The sequence below is a fragment of the Brienomyrus brachyistius genome, chromosome 7 (assembly GCF_023856365.1).
Source record: "Brienomyrus brachyistius isolate T26 chromosome 7, BBRACH_0.4, whole genome shotgun sequence".
Lineage (NCBI taxonomy): Eukaryota > Metazoa > Chordata > Actinopteri > Osteoglossiformes > Mormyridae > Brienomyrus > Brienomyrus brachyistius.
Window position 1 is genome coordinate 4,940,845 of NC_064539.1, and position 18,262 is coordinate 4,959,106.

Sequence of the window (18,262 nt, forward strand, 5' to 3'; positions counted from 1 at the left end):
ATCCAGCCATATTCCACAGACAGATGGCGACGTGCCCCCACCCCCTCCCAGGGGTCTGTCAGAAGTATGGCAGAGAGAGTGTCCTTCCCCTGTCTCCTTGCATGTCTTGATTATATGTTGCACGTCAATTTCTGGGAGGGGGGTGCATGCTCCGTGTACTGCCCATATTGGTGTCAGATCGAATTTCATGCACACGACATCCAGGAAACAAGCCGGCAGAGTAAGTGAATCTCCTGATCTAAAATGCATTTAAAGAAAAAGACAGTACACCTATCAAGCGAAATCAGATGAATTGCAATAAAAAATACCGCGTATAGATCATAATGGCCTTTCCTTGTGTGGGGTTTACAGAGCCGGTCTCATCTGCCTATTTCTGCATTCAGAGTCGAAATCCGGCAACCGTATCGCTTGACAACATGGAGAAAGTGACACCAGAGCCAACATTCAGCCAGCGTGTGGCTGTCAGGCATGAAAAAACATTCAGATGCTCAATACAGTCTCCTGAAATGCCAAAAAAATATGCAAAACTAAATAATTTTGTAATGTTTCCATAGGCTTAGTTTTTGCAGAGTCTTGAATTAAATCTGAATCCCTAATCAGGCCTGTGTCTGGCTTTTGGGCCAACAGACCGAAGCTTAGAAGAAAAGAATGGTCTTGGTTAAACAAGCAAACGACCAATGCTAATCACTGTTAATCGCCACCAGGGAAGGAACCAAGGTTCTGATGTTTCAGAATCTGTGAAACCTGTGTGTAAATTAACCTGCCATCAGGAAGCCCCTCCCCCAGTGACCCTGGTCTTCCCTTCAGAGAAAACAAGAATAACCAAAGCTACATGCTTTACTCCTCATTATCTGCCTGAATTACTCCTTCCTTACACTCCAGCCCGTATACTAAGATCGTCTGATGCTAACTTACACACCGTACCTAAAGACAGGTTGCCAACTATGGAGGAGGCAGAGCATTTAGTGTAACAGCCCCTAAAATTCGGAATGCGCTTCCTCTCAGTCTTCGTGAGGAAAAGTCTATTATCCATCTCAAGGTCCTGCTAAAAACACATCTCTTCAATGAATATTGTTCGTCTTCTTGCATGGATCTTGTACTGTCTTGTTAAATGTATTTGTTGTTGATATGGATAGCGTCCTTGAGTGTATGAAAGGCACTATATAAATAAAACATATTATTATTATTATTATTATTATTATTATTAATAAAGTATTGAAACACTCACATTAGCTCACAATCAAACCGAAGCGCTTTCACACAGGACTCTTTTACAGACTGACTGCTAGCTTCGTGTGGACTTCTCAAAGGGGCTTCCTGCGGCATGACATCTTATGAAGAGCTTCAGGACCACATCTTTTTAGTTACTTGGATACTGGCAGGGAATCTTTAGCGCTAAAATTTACCATAATTACACCACTGCAAACATAATTTGTGGAATTGCATGCTAAGACAAAATTTGGCTTCATCCCAAGTCTTCACGCCAAAATATGCCAAGCAGCCCCCCACCCCCGTCCCCTTAAAGGTTTGTGTCTCGCCCCTGTTCCTCCCCACACTCATCCACTGCAACCCTCTGTCTCTGATCTCATTTCCTCCACACTGCTTTCCAGCCTCCCTCTGCCTGTAGTACATATGTAACAATGCCCTGCCCACCCCACCCCCCCCACTGCGCTGTGGGCCGCGACCTCACCTCCCCTCCCTGGCGGCGTCGTCGTTGTCGCCGCCGCACGTCTTGATTAAACAGCCCCAGCTGTGCCTGCAAATCTGGACCCCCTGTGTCTCAGGTTTCCTGCGAGCTCCCCGGCCGCAGTGACACCGACGCTGACTCAAGCCTGTCTGTTTATTAGTCGACAGAAGAGCAACAGCTGTGCATACTCTGCACCCTCCCACACACACAAACACCTACCGAACACACCCCCTTTAAAACCAGCTACAGTCCTTTCTGCGTTCAGAACATTTCATACATTCTTTGAGCTATCACAAATACAATCTAATTCCCATATTTCATGCACAAGAACAGCCATATTCTAATAGTTATTTTAGCAAAACACAACACTCAATGCACGTTTTTTTTTTTATAAAATAAATGAATGAGCCTGTAGCCCATTGCAGGCAGCACAGGGCACTAGGCTGGGGTACACCTTGGATGGGATGCCAGTCCATCACAGGGCACACACTCATCCTCTGTGGGTGACTTAGAGATGCTGCTTCACCCAACCGCATGTTTTTGAGGAAATCAGACTACCCAGAAACCCACATAATACTTGGAGAGAATGAAAAGCACACAAATGCAGCAGAATAACCGAGAATATGAAAAGGTTACACGAATTCTGCCTCCTGCTTAAACAAAGACAAGAAATATCCAAAAAGGCGACGTGAAAATTGATCTCCAAGAAAGGCTGTTGTTCATCCCTCCGACAGGGCTATGTGCTTGGGCGCGTACAACGAACCGCTACACTGAGAAAATTCCCATCTGCTCCTCCGAGCCAACAAACATCAGACATGCCCTCTCAGCAAGAACTAGTTTATGGACATATCTTGAACCCTAAAAAATATTCTTCCAAAAAAACTTACTTGAGTATTGTAAATATCACTGCTCCTGACGTGTGGGTAACCAGTCACAGGGAGCTTAATGAAGAACGTCCTACCCTGGGGTCTGTGGCTTGTCGTGGAGTCGGTACGGAGACACCACGGTACACGGTACAACGAAACACTGGCAGACATTGCTGATTTTGCAAAAAAGTGTGGTGGCCCATCCACACTGTAACGTGAAGCGCTTGTCTCAATATTGACCTCTTGATTCTAGAGGTGCACTTTGCAAACTTGGCCGGCCACAGTGAAGCGAGATAAGCTGACTAATTACTGTTAAGCCATTACATCAATGGCATCCCCGCGGCTCAGAATTGCAGGTATTTCGGCATGAGTCACCAGCCTCGTTGTAAGGGGACCGCAGTTGGCGGAAGAGTCGTGGAGCATCCAGCATTCCTCATTCATAAATCTCTCTCCGTGGAGAAAGTCTCCACGTGGCCCTCCCAGTCTTTCCTGGCAGAAAATTGGGAGTTTGGCGATGAACCGGACGGAGGGCCGAAAGAGATGTCTCCACAGAGCCTTTCCAAGCCCTTCCCGCAGCGGCCTGGAGGCAGGGAATTATTTGTCTGGGGCCTCCCATCTGTTAGCGGTCATCCAGCGCTCCCAGGCTAATGGGTCGCCAGCCTAGCTTCTCGCAGACATGGCAAAGGCATTGAAGGTTTCTGAGCAGTGCTGAGGTGCCAGGTGGGGGGGCATATGCCATTAATCAGGTCCTGACACCTGTGCTACACACTGCCCACCCCCAACGACTCCTTTCAGAAAATGGTGCAGACATGCCTGTCATTAACAGAGGGGCAGTGTGGGGGCTGTCGGAAATCCAGTGCGGATATCGCTTATGCTCACACCCACTACGGGTATTTGCAGGCATGGTGCCGTCAGCAGGCAGGCATGGGTGTCAACACATTACACAGTGAAGCACAGTGAAGCACAATGAAGAAACCTGGAAAAAGGTCATGTGGGCTACTAAGGCAGGGATAGACCAATACGGGTAAAAAGCCCTACAAAGGGCATAGATGAAGGTCAAGTACAGAGAACTGAATATTGAATACTGACTAGTAAAAAAAAATTGCATGTCAGACTACAGTTCTTACTGAACTAGCCCAGTTGGCTAATAGCAAAAATTCTTAAGTTCCACCCCAGTATTGGCATCATGCCATAGGTTTGTCTGTCCCAAGCTGTTCTGATAAATGGGTCATTCATGTTACAGTTGGGGAGGCGGGGGGGGGGGGGGGGGGGGGTTAGGGGACGCTGAGAGGCACATTGAATAATGCCTCCTGTGAGAGTACACTGGAGCTCCATATCGTCTACCCAGCAGGTTAAGGATTACTCTCAGCAGGGGGCGGAGAGGCTGTTCCTCTCATTTACGGCGCTAAGATCCAGCAGTGGATATGAGCTTCAGGCCAAGACACAAGGTGGGCGGGTCTATCATGCACACAGGAGACACCCCAAAGCAGATACTGGGAGGTGGGCTAAGGAGCCATCCATCTCCTAATGAGGAAAAAAGCATAAAGCAAAACCACACATATACTGTCGTATTTATATATATAATAAAAAGCGTAGATGTTCTAATTAGTGTCCTATGAAATATGAGGCATTTCATTGTAGGACACAAATGTTTTTAAATGTTGAGGTGAAATCATAATAATAAAACACTATATTAGATGTAAAGTTATATAACATTTGCACTTATTTATTTAGCAGATATTTCTGTCTGAAGCAACATGCAAGTGAAAATCAGTGAGGATCAGTGAGGATCAGTCAGTGTCCCTGGAGCGGCTGTGGGTTAGGGGCCTCGCTCAAGGGCCCAGGGGTGATATGATTACTCTGCCAGTCACGGCTCTTGAACCCATGACCTTCCAGAAATGGGCACGGATCCACAAAACAATAAAAAAAAAATTCTCGCAGAAACGTAAAAATAAAATAAGTGACATAAAACAAATTGCAAATAAATTTTATATGTATATTTTTAATCTGACAAACCTTCAGTAATCACAGTTTAATTCACATATTTCAATCACAGTATATAATTGTGAAATAGCAACTAAAACTAAATAAAACAACAACTACAATAATAATAATAATAATAATAATAATAATAAGATGAGCAATAGAAATGAATTGGGGGAAGCTGAGATTCCTGAGCGATACTAGGTGACAATTGCCCTGAAAATGGGTTTAAGACCCCAAATAAAATGAAGACTTCTTATGGTATCATTCTTTATAACAACTCTGAGCATGACTCTCTTCAACAAAGAGGAAATGATACATTTCTGTGGGGGCAGAACGACAGGACTTAGAAACATAAATAACGAAACTAAAACATACTTAATACAGGCATACATGTTCTGATATTGAATAATGAATGAATTATACTTCATTTATGCCTGTGGGAAAATCTTCTTTTCACCCATCCCGTACTGCTCTCCATGAGACAGACATACAGACAACGGCAAGCCTGGTAAATCATAGTAAAGGGCAGCTACCTACAGTGCTCGTGAGCCTAAGGTTTAAGGGCCTCAGTCAAGTGCCCACAGACGTGTAACTATTTCGATAATGCTGGGGCTCAAACCAGTGATATTCAGATCACAGGTACAGAGGCTTAGCCCACTGAGCCAGACACTATCCGCAAATCACTCACTGGATATACATTATGAACACATGATTTAAAAAAAATCTGACTGCCGACCGAGGAGGAAAATGACTTCAGTAATGATAATCCATTAAATTTAAAAAGGAGAGCATAGAACAAAAAATTACCATTAAAAGTGAGATCTGCAATTAAAGAGATATTTTTTTCAGCTGTCAAGAACCTTCATGGTTTTCTGTAGTTTTGTCTACCTGAGTTCAAGATATGGTTATGTCAGTCATGGGCTGCACCCAGGAATACTGCAACATTTCGGTTTGCAATTTTAGCTGCAGGAAATACATGATGAAGACGGAGTTTTTTACTCTTACTTGTTTTTAAACATTTGAAAAATGGCACTATATCAGTTTTATCAGTACAAGGCAACCAGCATTTTGAGAACAAAGGGGCCGGATTGTCTGGAAAATGTAAATCCTTAAGACACATCAATGTAAGACTGTTCAAAGCTGTAAATGTGAGAAGTGGATTTTTTAATTTATATGATATACTATCATCTAAATTTATCTTTACATTCTGGTTTAAATTTGACAGGCAGCTAATGTTGGCAATCAAGTGCAGGGCTAATTTGTTCATGCATTTTAGTTCTCTTAAGAACTCTTGCAGCTGCATTCTGTACCAGTTGGAGACACTTTAAAGAAGCTTTTGTGCAGCTAGATAGGAGAGCATTACAATAATCTAGTTCCAAGGTCATGAATCCTCGGACCAGCTTTTCCACATCATTCACAGACAGCTTTTTCAGACCTTGGCTATTTTTCACAGATGAAAGAAAGACACTTTAGATATATTTCTAATATAAGAGCCAACTGTTCTCATCAACTACAACACCAAGGTACTTTACTGAGGTACATGCATGAAAGCCATATAGATTCCGCTGAAAGAATGGATGTCTGAGTAACAGAGGCTACTGGCATCTTATCTTTCTTATTGCAGTTCAGCGGGTTGATTTCCTGTGTCTTTTAGACCTTTATGATCTTAACATTCGGTTCTGAGCTGAGGCAGTTGAAATATTTCACTCCATCAGACATGTGTGTCATCAGCATATCGATGGTATTTAACATTGTGCTTGTGGATAACGTCCCCAAGGGCCAACAAATAGCAGGAGAACATTTGTGGGCCCGTTACTGAGCCCTGAGGAACCCCATACCTGATGGTGGAGAATCTCAATGATTTATAATTAAACCTAGAATGTAATGGAACCACCGAGACTCTATAGTCTCTCCAGCAGAATTTAACAGTCCTTGGGCATCAGAAGTGAAAACACAGAAACACAAGGACAGGGATATAATATATATCAATATAATCATCCACAACTCTGACCTTCACTCTGTCAGTGCTAGGATGGAACATTAACCTGGATTAAAATGTTTCATCGATATTATTGGACAGTATGAAAACAAATAGCAGCAGAGCCACACACACCTATGTAAAATTTTTCATATAAATGGAAGGCTTGAGGCGTACAAGTAGACAGATAGATTATTATATTATATTATATTATATTATATTATATTATATTATATCATGTTTTCCAACAACAGAGAGAAGCTTCTGCACTCATTTTGTATTGGTTTTAGCAAAAACATATTTAGTCAGTTCAGTGCAAAAAATATAAACAACTCAAAAGTCGGCAAAAACTGTACTTGCAGAAAAAAACCTGGCAACATATATTATTTATATTTATAGTTTGACTTAAACTGTAGTTATACAATCAAAGTCAAAATCACATTGTGTAATCACATTGTGGGCTAGTTGCTTATTTTCTGTGGAACGATTGTCCCGAATACCACTGGTGAGACTGCGGAAGTATGTGAGACCAAGTCGCAGGGAGGACGGCGGTTTTTACAGTCTACCCTAAGTAAGATGAAACACCTCTGCGATGGATGCAGTGAGCTAAGCATCCATTTTGTGCTGCAGACGCGAAACACCCCTGCCTGCCTGCTCTGAGTTGGTCCACAAAGTGGCGCATCAGCCTTTCGCCTTCCAGCTCTCTGTTGCGGGAGGGGGGGGGGTGCCGTGTGCCGCATGGAACCACATGGAGACCAAACTGCAGTGGCGGTCCTGTGGACCTGTAACCCCGCCAAAGCCACTATAAGGGCTGCTGCACCCGGAGCCACGAACGCAGCTGCATTCCGCATTTATGAGAGATCTGAGGCCCGAGAAAAATGTGGGCAGTTCCTCATGCTGTGCTGTGAAATGTCCCGTCGCACCCTGAGTCTCGTTTCTCACCTCTGTGCACCCCCAGTCCACCCTGATATAAAAACCGACAGTGTCGACTATCAGAGGGATGCAGACTGCAGACACAGACTGTCCAATTCCGCTAAGATCCCGAACACTTCTGATCTGTAAAGCACTGAGCTCTGGCTTTTCCCCTGGGTGCTGGTCTAGTTCACTAATCTTAAAAATTATTATAATAATATAGAAATAATTTTAAAAATGATAAAAGCACAGGGCATGGGACAGGGAACCCTGAATGGTTAAACATATGAATACTGCCATAACAACAACAATAATAATTATTATTATTATTATTGCTGTTGCTGCTGTTAATAATAATAATAATAATGTATTTTTAAGTATTATAACTAAAATCAAACAGAAACTCCTCTTTTCATGTACAGTAGAAATAAGAATGGAAGAAACAACAAGAGAAAAACACGTGACTCATCCCAGCAGGCTGTATCCCCGGCCCAGCCAGGCCAGCTGTATCCCATGCCAAGTCTGGATGGAGTTGATTGTATTTAATCAAGCGTGGGATGAAGAAAGTGAAGCTGTTAGGTCAATGCAAAACCTTCCCAAAAAAAGCTTCCTATCAGCCGATCAAGGCTGCCTGGCCTGCATATCAGCAGCTCTCTTCCAGGTAGCGCACCGCTGAACCTCCACATCACTTCCTTCAGAGCTTCCCCTGAGCCAGCACTGACCCCTGATTCGTTATTGTTGAAAAACAGCAGACGCAGCAAAGGCTGACAGTTTCTGCCTGGATCCGGTCTGAAGTGTTAACAAGGCACAACCTGTCTCAAAGAAGAAAGGAAAACAGAGGAGATGCCATCCGATTGGAGCATGTACCATATTTTTACAGATGATAAAGCGGACACAGGTGACAAAGTCACCCCATGGGTTAGTAAGTGGGCATTACTTCCTGTCTCCGTCATTTCCTAAATACACGGCTTAGGGACACGGCCCGAGGCTGCCTCTGACTATGGGGAGGGGTGCTCCATGGTTGATGGGGGAGGGGGGGTGTCCTGGTGGCTCCCCTTTCAGCCTTGAGCTTTATACTTCTGGGAAGGCCTCCAGCTCGCTGTCACTCTACATATCAGGATGAGTTTCCGGGACTGCATGCAGTGAATGAGAGGGGAACGATGCTCACGTTCCCCTGGCATTCAGAGCCCCTTTTATTTCTGCATAATGAGCAGGTATTCATCGCGCCTTCCTGTGCTGATGAAAAGTACTCATATCATCTTCTAAAAAAACCAAAATATAAATTATGATGATCATCGGCGTGTTTTGTTAACGTCGACACTCAAAGTGTCAGATTCACAGTCGGCAGTGAAATACTGCTCACTACTCACAATTGGCTACGAATTTCCGTTGTGCACAGAGCTGTGTGTGAATGGGCATAAGAGGATAAATCAGAGGACAAAACAGCGGAAGGCCTATCAGATGTAGATTGACTTGTAAGCTAACATGGTTTACATGAACAAGAGGCGGCCTGGATCAAAAAACTTAAGCTCAGTGACGTCAGCCAGGATCAAGTTAATGCCTTGGCCACTCCTGCCCCTGACACACACACACACGCACACACACACACACACACACACACAAACCCTTTTTCACAATGACCTGCTGGTGATTTATCTACTGAAAGGAATTCTGTGAGGGGTTAGGCTCCTTACTGTAACCTTTTACCCTCGCCAGATGTTCACTCAGAAAACACGATAATGTTCATCCCCAAGTCCTCATCCAAACATATCAAGTGGCCGCAATGTGTTTGTGGCCAGACTGCGAGGAATGGCAGCCACGGTGATGAGAATGGATTTCAAACAGCGCCGGGAATGGGGAACATCGTGGTGTCCATATGCTTCACTGAAGTCGCAGGATGACCAAGGAGCCGCGAGTAGCACTCAAACGGAAAGTCCCTTACGGGCGTCCTAGGACAAGATTACTCTGGATTCGTTTGTGGCAAGAGACCCGGCTTCTGAGTGGAGAATCACCGGATAGATTTACTGACTAAACAACACTTGACCTCAACAAATATGCAGAGAATAGTGAAGAAACTCAGGATATATCGCAGGCCAATACGTCTCCTACAAAGGTACCAAGGAATTGATGGATGCTGAGCCGCCTGGATACAAAGCACTCATTTCAGAGCTCCCAGCTGAGCTTTAAATACATTAGAGTCAGTTCAGATTCGGATGAGGAAGCCCTGACACTTGCATCCCAAATTCAGGAACGTTTCTTTGTTATTTTTGGGGCCAGGCCTGGTTCTGAAAGGAAAAGGGATGTTAATGTCAAAAACAAGGAGCTGCCTTGGAGTTATGTGAGGAAGTTTATGTAATCTTCTGGCACAGGTCCACCTCCCTGCTGTATTAAGCACATTGTCTGCAATGCTTTTAAAAAATAGGCTGACAAATACACAATCATAATCACACACATTACATATCTATCTAAATAATACCGTTGCAGTTATAACAAGGCAGCATGAATGAAGCTGTTGAAATCCTCTCTTAAGACTGACACATTTCTGTGAAAAGAAGGTGGAGGGGGTGGAACAACAAAAACAGCTAAACTGTTTTACACTGAAGATTAGATTTATTTTTGTAAGAATTGTATTCATCAGGCATACTGCATATCCAGTTAAGCAATGTGGTGAGTCTGGAACTTGCAGTGCATAGGAACGTATAAACTCCATGCACGCAGGGATTATTTCACAATATATATAGATTATAAATTATTTTGGCCAACAAAAACAAAAATGTGAGCCAAGCAGGTGGCTTAGGTAGAGGGTCCTCCTGAGGAAGCCTCTCTTAGCTCCGAGACGATCACCCGGATGCATGCCCACCTCACATTTCACAGCTAGGCGGGTGTTAGCTGGGGACCACCCCGCATGCGGTGGTAGTGATGGGGTTGGGCTGACGGCTCCGATGTCCCAGCTGAAATGTGTCACTTTTCCAAGTGCACGAATTCTTGATTTGCCCGTAACGGATTCCGCTCTGTGCGATTCAGGCTGCCTACCAGTGAGTTTCCTTCCAGGTTCCCGCCATTAAACGGGAGCTGCTGGTGCTACAAAAGGAAGATGAAAGTGGCCTCTCGTTGACCCCTCCTGGGATCATTGCCGCAGCCATGTTGGGGCCGTGCCGAGGCCATATATGCTTAGAATAGGAAGCAAATCAGGTCTTGACAACAATGCTAATGACATCCCTTTTTTGGAAAGGGACGGTCATTAAGCTTGTGCCAGCTGAGCGCTGGTTGTTTGCTTTAACGGGATTCCATCTCACATGGGGCCTCAGACTTCAGGTCTCACCACACTGTGATGTAACCCAAATGAAAACATTATAGTCAGCAGACCAGGGAGCTACCTCTCCATTCTTCCTGAGGAACTCCAGCCGTTCCATGGACTGGTCCACCATCAGGATGTCCGATTCCAACACATCCCCCTCTGTTAGCTGAACCAACTTGACAACTAGGCCATACTCTCCATCTAGAATGACTAAGGGTCTTGCGGAGTCTAGAGACTAGTAACTGCTATAGGTTACGCTACTGGCCAAGAAGAAAACCTCTTGGGCTCATTACATCTGCACCAGTTCTAGCATGATATTGGTGGCCTTTAATACACAATGCAAACAGATCCACTCTTCTAAGTGGTTTATGAATAATAATAAAGGAAACGTCCTTGAGTGCCTCAGTCCTGGCTGGAATCCTTAGGAACAGCTGTGGGAAGAACTCAAACTCATCTATAAAAAAATCAGTTATATTGGCTCCAAAGTCAGCCTGCAAAACTGGACAAATGCTTTGACAAATGGTTTGAAATGTGCTTCCAAAACATAACTATGCAATCAAAATGTACTGTACAACTCACTTAAACAGTTTTAAAAATAAAACAAAGGCAACATCCATAAATTAAATGGATAAAAACCGTGAATATTCAAAATAACTGTACATATATAAATCTATACCAGGGTAAGAATTTCATTACTTTTAATATGCTCTCTCACCTTGGCTAGTTGATTGCTGTAATCAATATTTATTATCACATGCATTAATGTGTTTATGTTACAGGCTGTCTTGGTAACTATTCAAAGTATTAGCAGATATATGCTCATATATCGAATGCGGAATTCTTATACAATCTTATAGTTTTACAGGATTTGCATGGTAACAGTAAATCATTCAACTGCCAGTAATCCAGGCAGGTAGGTAAATGTAAGATTAAATACGAAGTATAGAAACAGTACAGACTGTGTATTGGAGACATGATAATGGACCTTGACTAGTTTTCCAATGACATTTAGATGACCTTTTCTCTTTTTTCAGTATGGCTCTTCTCAGACCAAACCTCATAGATTACATATATTTTCACAATTAGCCCTCATTGCAAATATGTGCAAATCTGTGTCTGAAAGTGATGCAGTGTGAGAAATTGCAAATTAACACAATTTTTTGCACCTTTCGCCACTGTTCCATAGCCTGTAATATTCTATCCGGATGCTGCCATGGCATCTGTCAGCTAAACTGTGCCGTTACAGTCAGTTAATGAGGACATTGGACTCATTCAAAGGTTGCGCTGAATAGCCAAGTCTCTCGGTTTTCCCCAACAATGGCTGCCTGCTCCTTTCCAAAACGTGTTTTTGTAGCATTCACGGCTACTGTGTTCTTCAACCAAGGTTAATGCCAATGGTCTTGGAACTGTGGCCTCAAAGGATTATGTTGTGTGTTTTTTTTTTGTTATGGGCAAAGAAAAGTTTCACCTTGGTCCAGATCCTGAGGACCACCAAGAGATAAAGAAACATCTCAGCAGCACATACCCAAAGTGATGCTTATTTTAAGGTCTTCTTTCTACATTTGTACCACCTCTGATGTAACTGTGGAAGGAAAACTGAATGGAAACCACTCAATTTTATTTAGTGCGATAATTAAGTTGATTGTGCCATTTCCTGAAGGTCTACGTGGATATGAAAAGTGAGGTTCTTGAATCGCTGCAGGAAGAGTGCAGAAACGACTAAATCCTAATCAGATGCTGATTACATGCTACATTTGGTTTCACGTAATGAGTCGTTCAACAGTATCCTGGCACGGTGACATGCACTTAACAGATTCTGCAGTGCCTCTATTAAGGGGATCACGTGACAAGGCAACGAAGTTAACGGGAGACTTCTGGTGTCGACCATCTGAGCGAAAAAAGTTCCTCTGACAGAGAGGTTAAGGTTTCTTCAAAATGTCTGTGTGGAGGGAACGGCACTCAGCTGGGGCGGGCTGAGCGGGGGGATGGGGGGGGGGGGGGGAGCTCCCGGCGTGTGGCTGGTGTGCCTGTGTCACATTGATTATTCGGACCGCCACCAGCCTTTGTTTGGGATCCCGCACCTGTCAATCACACTCCTTCTGGGACGGGCTGGAGTCACGCTAAAAGCTGCTTTCCCGTCTTTGCGGCATCTTTAAGCTGCTTCAGTGGTAGAGGCGTCCTCCTAGGAGATGCCCCCAAATCCTCCCCTCTTATGCATTTTCACATATTAATTGCTTTTTAATGTTCCTGCTTTTCACTGGGAGCCTGTTGTAAACACACGCCTCAGCCTGAGCCCTATAAACACGAGTTCAAGTCACTTTCATCCAGGCTGGGCTTGTGACGGATGGAAAGCACTCCAGATAAGTGCTAAAAATGTGCGGCAAAACTGACCTTGAGACAGTTCTTTAAAACAATGCTACTCTCTGTAGTATGTGAACCTTAATATTTGGACCGAGAAGCAGCACATCCATAATGGTACTGTTCAGGTTCTCCAGATACCCAACGACAACAAAGGAGAATAAAACAGCATTATGATTACATTATACTTATTATAATTATTATATAATTGTAATAGTATATTATTATAATTTAACTTTTTTCATTCCAAGGGCAGCCTTGTATTATCTTATCATAATGAGCAGTTCATATAAAATTGAAATAAATATTACATAAAACTTTTCAGTGTTCCCTTCGGGAAACACAAATTTGAATTAACATAGGTTCTGCCAAAGCAAAAGTTCTAAATATATATATATTTTTTTCTTGCAATAGATTGTTTTGTGAATATTGCGCAGATTGTGTGCCATTAGTGGTTTTGTATCAGCAATAGAGTCGCTGAAGACCAGATGGACAGACTGTGAGACCAATAAGAGTTATGTGGACCTGCTGCAGACCTGCTGCAAGTACTTGTGTTTCTGCATCTCTGAGATGCAGCTGACACACTTTTCGTCACACCTAGTGACAGTAACGGTTACCGTGACGGCAAGGCTCAGGGAGCAATCAAATGCTTCACATGGTCAAATCTCCAGAAGCCAAGGGGAACACCGCGGTTCTTTTCGGGAGGTGAACGGTAGCGGCGAGTGGAGCGGGCGATGGTGGGCCTGGCGGGAGAGGAGGCAGGCCTGGCTGTGAGTGTGAGGGGGCACGAGGAGGTCAGGTTTAGGGTTTGAATTACAGGGTGAGCATCTGCCACCTGGGCCATCAGGCTGCCGCATCCATCATTCACCGGCTCGGGGGGCTGGTGTTTGCAAAAACACCCCGAGGAAATGGAGCCTCTTGGCCAGACAAGAGTAAAATTAGCCTGATGACTAAGTTCCTCCTCGGCTCCGGAGGGGATAAGAGCCGCCATTTGTTTTCATTACTTGCCGCGGCCAATGGCAGACCTGGCCGCCTGGCTCTGCGGGCCCTCCACCGTGCCTTTTCCAAGTTCTCTAGGCTCCTGACATATTAGTGCGGAGGGTTTTTGTTTTCTTTCGCTTATGATATAAAACAACAACAAAAAAACACACAGCTGTCCCATCAGGCTGCGATATTATGTTACTCGATTTAGCTCCTTAGCGGAAGCTTTCCATGAAAGTGATGTTTGAGACTTACGCCTCTCCACTGCATCCACATATTATTGTACTGCCATGAACCCGAACAGAATTAAGCTTAAAATCAGACACAGATTCTATAACACTATTGCTAGAGTACTTCTTGTAGTGAAATTTATTGTATATGTGCATTTATTGTTTTTCTTCTTTTTTCATCTACAGTCTAACGCTGGTCTTCAAGGACCAAAAGGCTTTCAGTTTTTTTTTTCTTTCACAGTACCTACAGCTTTATTTGAAGTAATTAGGTGTTCCAGGTGAAAAGCAGGTGCTAATTGAAACACATTCCCTTAAACCTGCAGGACTCCAGAGCTGCACACATATTAAACCAAAACATGCTAAGGTGGGGCAGCACACACGCAACACGGAAAATACTACCCCATTTCAGCTCACTCGCGCGACCTCCATAATCCCAGCCACAAAACAGTTTTAGCGAAAACCCTGGATGACTAGCTAAATAAAACAACAGTTATTTTTTTTCTGTAATGAAAAATGTATTTAAAAAGATTATTTTAATAATCACGTAAAATGTAAATGATTAAAAACACTTTGCTAAAGGAGTAAATCTACCTTGACTCTTGCTAAGGATGTAAATGTTCACTGTGAGTTGCAGTGCACGTGAAGCTGTGTGAACAGCAGAGTGATTTTTTTCCGCACTGCACTCGATTTACGCACGTCCACTGGAGTAGGTTCTGCGAGTCGGTCTGCAGCTGCATAGCTGTATTTGATAATGAGGCCATCATTGACACCAGATGCCCCATTTGGGCGCGTTTCCCGCTCATTTCAAATGCTTGTTACCGCAACATACTGCGTAATAAATGTTCTTTATTAGACACAGGAAGAGCCGCCGTTGTTCCTGCACACCCGGCAGCTCCCGCGCCGCACCTAATATGTCACGCGCTCGGTCATATTCACAGCTAACGAAGCCAAAATGCATCGGCTTTAGACGCAAAATCACCGGCGCTCCGCTGCACGGTCACATATACCCACTACCTCTGGGGAAAAGCGAATAGAGGCTTTCAGGTCAGCAAGGGGGTGTAGTGGGCGGGGCTCCTTGTTTCAGACAGGAAGTGCCTGGGAATCTCTTCCGAGGTTCCGTGTGAGGGGGCTCACATGCTGATGCACACTTTCCTGATCGGGAGTCTGGAGGGGGTCGTTACTGGGGAGGGATGCGTGGGAGGAACTGAAGACGCCTCATGCTCCCTCGCTGAGCTTGCAGTATTAACACCCCCATGTCCCCTGCATCAACCCAAGTTCTGAACCACAGCAAAGAGAGGTCTGTAGCCCTTTGTGATGTTGCCATAACCCAGACCCTTTTTGTGAATGCAATACATGACTGGGGGGCGGTTCAAGTCTGACTTCCTAAGGAAAGGGATGTGGGGATATTGCCAGGGGGACTGGTTAGGGGGGAGCAGGTTTAAAGAGAGGGCCTGAATAAGGAGGGAAAGGGGAGAAACAGCCTAAGCGGTTTGAAACTTTAACCAGATTGCTTCCACAGATTGTTTCCCGTATATATTTTTCTTTTGCTCCCGGCATTGTGTAAGGCATTGTTCAAGCGCAGTGAGCGCAGTGAGAGCAGTGAGCGGGGAGACAGGAAACGGGGAGGACTGGTGTGTACCTGGGGGATGCCACGAGCGAGCACCCAGGCAAACACGTCACCTTCCGGAATGATCCCCGACTAACCGGGTCTGGGGGGAGGCCCAGCTGGCTGACTGCCTGTCCTTCCAGAGTCAGGGTATTTGCCAGTGCCGGTTGGTCAGAGGAAAGGGGGGGGGGGGGGAATGCTGAGCAAATTAAAAATGAGAGTGTCAAACACTGTAAAGAATAGTTTCACTTACCTTAAGTGAAGGCCCACCCAGCCTGCCCCCAACCTTCCAGGGGATGTGTTAGCAGACAGTCTTGGAGTCGCAGACTGCGATGATACTGACTTTTGGCTCACTCGAAGCCTGATTTACAGCAGCCTGGGGTACAACCCAACAAAACACAGCCAAGTGCATACAAACTTTGATCGTAACTCCTCTCATTTCTCATTTTCCTCCTCCATTTTAATTATCTCAGTTGCTGGAAAACAAAAATACACTTCCTTAGGTTTTGTAAGTAGTCCCCCTTAACCCACTTATGTTTCTGGCTCAAATTGACCTTATAACATGACAGTAATTTAATACTCACATTTGCCTTTCTATAGCATTAATTTATTTAATGTCCGCTTTTGTGTGCATGCTTGGGCCGCTCAGATTCCTTTAGGTCCCTTAATGGAGCGTTGTTCAGGCCAAGGTGCACATTAATCTATACTCCGCCCACAAGCTATTCAACCGTTTAAGTTAAGGAGAATAGAGGCACGTCAGTCATTTGTGGCCCCGAGAGACGAATGCTGCTTGGCATGATGGCAGCGGTTGCACAGGGACTTGATGATCGAAATATGTAGCCTTACGTGCATAAATCACGTTTCAATAGCTTCAGGGCACATGCAGAGGAAGCCGTCCCCTGACAAGCCCTAGCAAACACATCCTCGCTGTTACAAATCCCACACCGTCGTATGAGTTCCGTTGCAGTGCCGCATTAAGAATTGATAGAAATCGACTTTTTTTACGAGGGATTTAATGCAACAGAAATACTTTCAAATTCAAAAGGAAATTTACATATTCTCTGCTTGCCAGTTCATGGGCGTGACATTTTCTAGGTACATCATCAGATGAAGACTGTAAGTCATACATAAGACAAGATCTGCCTGATTCCTGTTTGTTATGATGAGGTACAGCACACTATCTGCACAACATGTATATAAAACAAGGGAGAGATACATGATTAGGAAGAAATGAGAAGGAGATAATTGAGGAGAAGAGGGCCTAGACTGGCAATGGGGTGGATTGGGTAGCACCATAGTCACAGCACCTGTGCTGTGGGTTCAAATCCCTCCTGTGGCCCTACATAGGCAGATTCATATTCATAGAGGTAGGTGAACTGGTCTCAGATTTGCCTATAGTATGTTCACCACAAGCTCACCACAACCCTGTAACGGAAACGTAGTTGGAAGATGGATGGATCGATCACAGGGAGCCCAAAGGTTATGCTGCTGCATGTGTGGTACTGCTGACATATCACTGAGTAGGTATCTATAGCACATTAAAACCTTTATATCCTTCAATCCATGGGTCCATTCTGTCGTGTGAGCACTTTCAGTTTTGATCGGTGGACCCTGGGGCTTTTGCCACTGCCTTTGAGTTAGAGCGTAAAATTTTTTGTGGGAAACCCCTTTACATGACAGGCCATAAATTTCAAAACAAAATTCAAACTCTATTTTTTTCCCATGAAGTAGGGCCAGTCAGGCTGCCCCATTTTCATAGAAATCCTTCTAACAAATCATAGACGTTAACCCGCAATTGCTTTTCTTATCTAATAAGGAGGTGGAAGTCATCTCCGTAGGACTAAGGGTTACCAGGTATCATTCAGTTGTCTCTTTCATTTTAAGTAATCCTTAAACTGACAATTATACGCGGTGTGACAAAGCCGAAAGCACAGAGAAGTTTAAGAAGCAGTTTCTGTGAGGTTTTTAGCTAAAGACATCAATAGAGAAGAAACTCTTGTGTCAGATTCGCCCTGGGGAAGAGAACCACATGACACTGGGATGAGAGGGAGGAATGTGGACTTTTTTGGGGACGGGAGTGGAGATGGTTTTAACAAAAGTGGTGGAGAGGAATGAAAATAAAAGACAGCCGTCTCAGCATCAGAGCGAGGCAGAAAGTACGAGAAGACAACATGCACACTGGAGAAGGGAGAGGGCTCTGAGTGGGGGGGCAGGTCACCAGTGGCTGGGTTGTGTTTTCTGAGGCGACAGTATTTAATGCTATGTAATGATTTATAATAAGGCACAAGTGAAGTAAATCAATGTGCTCATCATCATATTTTGTTTTCCATACCACCCAAAACTAATCCTTGATTAATTCT